Below are 7,075 nucleotides of genomic sequence, written 5' to 3' on the forward strand. Positions count from 1 at the left end.
TACAGATCATCTTTGTCTCTTTTACCTAAGAAATATTTAATTTAATCGTCAACATTGAGTGATTGGTTTTAGAGATATTTATTTTATTTAAACTTCATTAATTTCTTGTAGGATGATGGAGATATAAGATTACACTCTCACTGTTTTGTTGGTTTTCGAATCTTACAAGTTCAATAGAAAAAATATTAAAGATCTTGTTAATGAGAAACTGTTTCAGAGTACGATAAACAAGTATCTTAACTATGATTTCAATTGTTATGCATTATTTTGTTTTTTGTTAAACAAATCTAGCATGTATATATTTCAAATCCTGGCTTCGTCAGTACTGCACCTGGTTAGGAGGTTGTTCTACCTTACCATGGAAGAAACACTCACCCTAAATTAAATATCGTCAAATATATAATATATTCACGTGAGGTATATATACATGCATTAATCTATTTGACTTGGTGTAGTCCTATGTTTGTGGTGACTTGTGAATCTTCTCAGATTTCAATCTTATTTAATGCTACATGCTATAAACATAATGTGAGAGTTGGTTCACCAATGAAGTCACTAACAAAGTTTGTGAATAATTGGATTTTGTTACAACGGGACTTGGAACAGATGGAGAAGAGACATGGACAATTTCGGAAAATCTCATTGGCACCAGAATAACGTGTCAAGGTGGTTGATGACTTGATTCTCCAGTTGATGTTGAAATGCAGACTTGAAGAACTGAGGGTATATTAGAGTGCATTTTTCTTGTTCAGTGAGAGACATATAGTTTGAGAGGGAATCATTTGTGTAATCTCTAGAGTGTGTGTATTCTCTTGAGTGATTCTATGTGAGTGAAAACTTCTCGTAAACAATCTCTGGTTCGTAGTGGATTGATCTCTTGGATGTTTGAAGTGTATTATTACGGATTTGTTCCAACCACTATAAATTTCGGGTGTTGATTGTGTTCTTTGTTTTATGTATATTCTATTTGGTTTGGCTGGGCAGATTGTTGCATCATTAATTGCAAGGTCGAAGTGTATACATGACGGATTTGTCCGAACCACTATAAATTTCTAGTGTTTATTATGTTCTTTATTTTCTGTATATCCTTTTCTGGTTAGGCTAGATAGATTGTTGCATCATCAGTTGGATTGGGTACAACATATAATGTGAGGGAATTTTGAGTGTCCCATAATAATCTCAAGCCCCAAGTAAGAACTCGAATTTTCAGCATCAGAGTGCTTACAACTAACCTTGTCATGCTCAGATCAAAGGTTTAGGCAAATCTCGTGCCAATTAAATTGAAATTTATAAACTTGCCAAGTATGCAGTTCACTCATGTGCGCGACATCGTAAGCTCATAACTTGAATAATCTGTAGGACCCTACGTACATACCTTAACTCTCCTACATAGGCAAATCTGTTGGTGATTCATTATGCTAGTTGATAAGGCCTTTTTTAGAGATCCCGAGAAAAGCAAAATCTGATGATATTCGGCTAAATTCTCTACAACTTGTTTGGACAAAAAGTCTGTACTGATCTGGCCCATGCAGCAAATCCACCCAGCTATTAGAGCATAATAATGTCGGGATTATCATGCAACCACAGGTAAACCTCATTAAATTTAAATTATTCAATAATATATATATCAGTTTGCCTTATAGAATGTAATTTGAGTGCATGCTCCGCAAATTCATTTAGTGCTTTTACCTGGTTCGCCACTAAAAATTAAAGTAGCATAGTAACTAATTTTCACTATATAATGTGATTTTGGTAGAGCTAACTCGTATCCTTAAGAAATACAAAAACATTGAAAGCTGGCTTGAAAGATAACAGGTACTTTTTTAATCATATGCGTAGCTGTAAAACCCTAATATTTTTTTTTTCCTGACAAGAATTCAAAATTTACACATTAATTAATATTGATAAGTTTTAATTCAACTTGATCTGATATATTTCTCTAATCGATCCCTTTTGTCTTGGCAGGTTTTTCTTAATTATGTTGAAGGCTGCAATTTCTCTTCTTCTTGCTTGTGTACTCATACTTGCAAGTCTCCAAGTCCATGCGGAAATAATAATGCCTCCTATCAAGAATCGTCATCTTTTAAGCGGTGAGAATTATGAAAAGTATACTACTTCAGCTTCAAATGAAGAAGGCACGTCTGATGGCCAGGATAACACTCATCATGTATATGGTGGCGCAAATAAGCCCAGGCACAAATAAAGACTATCTATCTTCGCTCTAGATGGTATTCGCGATATGTATAGGGGAGTATGTGTTTGATGTATCTATAGTGTGCTTGCATGTTAATTAGATAATATTAACGTGTGTGGTTAAGAAATTCTGTTCTTCACATCGTTGAGATTCGCCCCGATCTAATAAATCGCGATATGGTACTTGGGTTAATCGTGTAGCATGGAGTGGCTTGATATAATTGGAACCCTCAAGGCTTTGCAAAAATCTCTCTGCACAAAAGATATGTTCTCGCAAAATTTGACTTCTGGAGCAGTTCTTGTTTCTGACTTCATTATTGCAATTCAAGCACGGTTTTCCTACTACGTAGGTGAGCTTCACAGAGCTTATAAAAATCTCAATTACATAACAGCATCTCAAAAATTATATAGTTCAACATACCCCGAAGATATTACCCTTATGATAAATCTAATTGACACCATTACTTTAAAAATTGTTTTTACGAAAGATCAAACTTCGACCTCACATGTTTGGACAATGATAACCATTGGATCTATAGTGAAGGCAATAACCCCACTGTAACTGAAAAAAAACCTATAGCATTGATCCTTACTAATAATTACTTGTTTACTCATAATTACTTGTCTAGTGGCTAACATATCAAATGCATGCCCACTTGATATAATTGATCAACTTCAGAAAAAACTTCGCTCGGAGATCATGTCATCTGTAAAGAGATAGAAACATTCTTGAGTACAATATCATCCATTTTTAGCCGTTGAATTGATACTGACTTGGAAAAGGAGCTGGTCGAAAGGTTTTCTTAATATATATGTAGGCCTAGAAAAACACCGGCCGGGAGAGCCTGCTAGGGTGAACTTCATGCAAATCCTAATTTATTCTTGGATTATGAAGTTCTATAATATGATTTTATAAGAGAGTGTTTCACTTAGATTATAAGTTGTTTAAGAGTTTATAAATTATCAAAACTTGTCTCGTAAAATTTTAAAAAAGATTTATAAACTATCAAAATAAGTTGTTTTGGTTAACATAACTACTTAAAAGAAGATCTTATTATTTGAATATATTCAAAAGTTCAAATTATTATCATTAATTTTATCATATCTCAAATCTACATTCGTTTAATATCATGCAAATTAACTTCAAAAAACTAATATGGTAATAATAATAATATTAATAAATCAATAAAAAATAATAACTATATATAATTATAATATCTATCTTTTAAAATTAATTATACTCATATCTTTAATTTTTTAACTTCATGCATGCAGATTAGTGACTAATAAATCATAAAAATCTTTGTCCTTAAATTTCTTATATTTAATTTGTTGATCCTGTCTCATGCAAAAGTTTATTAAGCAAATAATTTTGGCCATCCAGATAAAATAATTAAAAAAAAATCAATTTTCTCAAGAAAAAAAACTTTTTTAAAAAAATTAACTTAATAGAAATTTAAATTTAATTGAAATTTTACTAATGCAAATGAAAGAACATAGGGGTTGATGGAAATCATTGGGTAACACGCAGAGTTAAATGTAATAGCTAGCTTTATAACTAATTAGTTTGCTTGAGCTTGGCGAGTCAAATTTCGACTCAGCTTTCTCATCAGTAGAGTTGGGGATTAAAATTTCATAACCCAACACCAGAAGCTACTGTTATATCTTTCCAAGACCCACTAATTTGACATACTTCAACTCCTAGAAAGGGTAAAATTCATAAATTCAGAAACGAAACGTGCCAGAAAAAAGCAAAATTTGATGATATTTGGGGTGAAAAGTGTCACTCCTCAAGACCGAAGTGTATCGACATCAATGTAATTTAACAATAAAAAATCGTAAAACAATAAGTCTTATGATACAAATCTTGTCAAAAAGTAATCTATATCATAATCAATCATTGTCTTTACAACGATACGAAAACAAAAAATATAAAAAATTTGCGGCGAATTACAATCGAACTAAAATAGAACTTCGGGATTGATCACCAGACCCAAAACATCTCTTGTTCTTCTATATCTAGTTGTTCTTCATTCTTATCCGCGGAGGGAGAGTAAAGGATGGATATTTTGTGAAAATACTCAGGTAGGTGGAGGTCAATCGATCACAACAGTAACAAAGATACCTATATTCTTAAAGTTTCAAAATATCAGCATGTCAAAATCAGAACAAAACGAAAAAAATAACACTGAAATTTATATTCATTTCCATGTTTAACTGACATGTCCCTAATTTTTAATACTCTAAGGAGTGAGGTCATGTTAACGTTTATCATTATTTACTGCATCAGGGCCATATCAAATCAAAATCAAATATCGGAAAGTGTCTTCAAACAATTTCAAACATGCTTTCCAATACAATGATCTTATTGAAGAAAAACAAAGCAAAACAAACATATATCAAATTGAAAGAATATAACATGTCGAATATATTTTCGAACACACATATTTTAAAAATATAAGTCCACTTACTTGATTGTTCTTGAAAAAAATGAAGACGATAGGCTTGAAAATGAATGAAACTTTGCCTAACTAGCGTTTAGAAATTATTATTATCCTAAAGTTTTGGTGATTGATAAAATTAAAACAGCATCTAACTGTTTCAGGATACAGCTGCTATCTACCTTGTATAACAGGAACAACTCAACCGCTTGGATTTCAACCGCTTTAGCAAAAGATTTTCAACCGTTAAAAACTTTCTAACTGGATTTTCAAAGACTTCAACTGCTACATTAAAGAGCTATTCATTCTCTACTTAATGAAACATATTCTCTATCCGGCTCAGGACATTCAATGGTTTTTCACCGCTACAAAGTCAAACATGTCTTGCACCAATCCCGATAAAGATTTTCATTTATGTCACTATCCCAAAACGGAAATATTGCTTAAATATCCTACAACTTCTGATGGAGCTAACAGTTACAACAATAGGATGTTTAGCAGCAACTCTTCAAAGGAACGAGATTCAAAGCTGCACAAGCAAAAAGAACATTTAATGTTGTTGCATCTGATAGTGACACATCATTCCAACACTACAGGTTTACGTTACACATCTTTTTCGACCATTGGAATGATAGCCTATATAAAAAGATTTGAAGATTACAGAAGTAGACAGATCAATTAAGATAATACAAGCTCTTTAACAGCGCAATTGAAACATCATTAAGCTTGCATACTTCAAGATTTTGAATGAACCTAAAGTTCATATACTTCATCGCTCACCAAGCACGCACTCAGCAGAAAGATATATGATAATTCAATGATCATATTTGTGCTACTCAAAACATATTGTTTCTTTACATCAGTAATCATTGGTTATTTGTTTTACTAAGTTGTCTGGTGAACCGAGGGTTCTTAAATATCCAGAAGTGTAAAGTGATCATTAAAAGTTCAAAAACAGGCAGTGTGATAAGTCCTGATTGGAGTGGACTGTTGCAACAGTTTGTAAAGCCATATTCTTTTAGTGGAATCCTTCCTAAAGAGGAAGAAGAGGTGACATAGGAGTTTTATATCCGAACATCCATAAAATTTTGTGTCTTTACTTTCTACAAGTACTTACATTTTAAATTGTTTCTCATTAACAAGCCAACCAACCGGTTACGGCTATCGTTAGAAATTTTGAACCGTTCTCCGTACCTTTCAAGTGGTTTATATTTCTAATCGTTCAAAAAAAACTTTCAACCGTATAAAAACGATTGAAAACAAATTTTAAAAACAACTACTTTTAAGAGTTTATTTGCCCCCTTTCTAAACTCTTTTTCCCGATCCTAACAAGTGGTATCAGAGCGGGTTTTCTTGAATTTTGATATTTACAATCTTTATGGCATCATTTAACAAGATTCCCATGTTTTCTAAAGAAGACTATGATGACTGAAAAATTCGCATGCAGGAGCATTTAGCAGCTCAGGACGATGACATGTGGTATGTCATCACTGACAGATCTACAAAGATTTTGAAAGTCAATCCAGCTGGGTCTATAACTAAAGATGCTTCCCAGATGGTGGAAAAACATCGATCCGAATGGACAGCTGAGGACAAGAAGAAGGCGAACATTGACAACGTGGCCAAAGATATTCTTTATAAAACTCTGGATAAGAATATATTTGATAAGATTAAAACTTGCTCCACATCAAAGGAGATCTAGGAAAAACTCACAAAATTGTGTGAAGGAAACGATCAGACCAAAGAAAATAAAATTACCATTGCAATCTAGCAGTTTGACAAAGCCAAAATGAAGCCAAGAGAAAATCTCTCTGAATTTGATGAACGGTTTAGAAGCATTATTATTGAACTTATTTCTATAGATAAATAATACTCTAACCGTGAAATTGCCTTGAAGGTAATGAGAGCTCTTCACAGGGAATGAGATATGAAGACAGTAGCGATGCGGAAATCAAAAGATATGAACAAACTGGAGCTTCATAATCTCTTTGCCGATCTCAAAGCATACAAGTTCGTGCTTGAATCCGGACTGAAGAAGAACCATTTACATCTCAGAAAATCAAGGCTCTGACAGTAACCACTGTGACTCTTCCAGTTGAAGAGTCTGCAAGTAAGAAATTAGTTGAGCAACTAAGCAATGAAACTATGTCCCTATTTTTCAAAAAAAATTGGTAAATTTATGCGTAAATGTCAATCTCAGTTTACTAAACCATATACAAAAAGGACCATACTGATGATTGTCAAGCTTGTTTTAACTGTGGGAAAAAGGGACATTTCATTGCAGAATGCAACAGGTCGAAGAAAGATGAGAAGAGATTGGTTGAGCGAAAACGGTCTAAATACGATAAAAATTTCATAAAAATAAAGATCGGCGAGTTTTAATTTGCAGAGGAAGGAAAAAGCAAGTGGACCGACTCAAACTCAGAGCGGTCTATCTCGAG

General features: G+C 33.0%; 1 long non-coding RNA gene across 1 annotated transcript; it reads left to right on the forward strand.

Annotated features, from left to right (window-relative positions):
• The first annotated feature begins 1,678 nt into the window (after positions 1 to 1,678).
• LOC142541657 (uncharacterized) lies at positions 1,679 to 2,386 on the forward strand. Its single transcript, XR_012819440.1, has 2 exons — positions 1,679 to 1,815; positions 1,966 to 2,386. It is a non-coding gene; the product is annotated as an uncharacterized LOC142541657 (long non-coding RNA).
• The last annotated feature ends 4,689 nt before the right edge of the window (positions 2,387 to 7,075 follow it).

This window comes from Primulina tabacum, chromosome 4 (genome assembly GCF_025594145.1).
Source record: "Primulina tabacum isolate GXHZ01 chromosome 4, ASM2559414v2, whole genome shotgun sequence".
Classification (NCBI taxonomy): domain Eukaryota; kingdom Viridiplantae; phylum Streptophyta; class Magnoliopsida; order Lamiales; family Gesneriaceae; genus Primulina; species Primulina tabacum.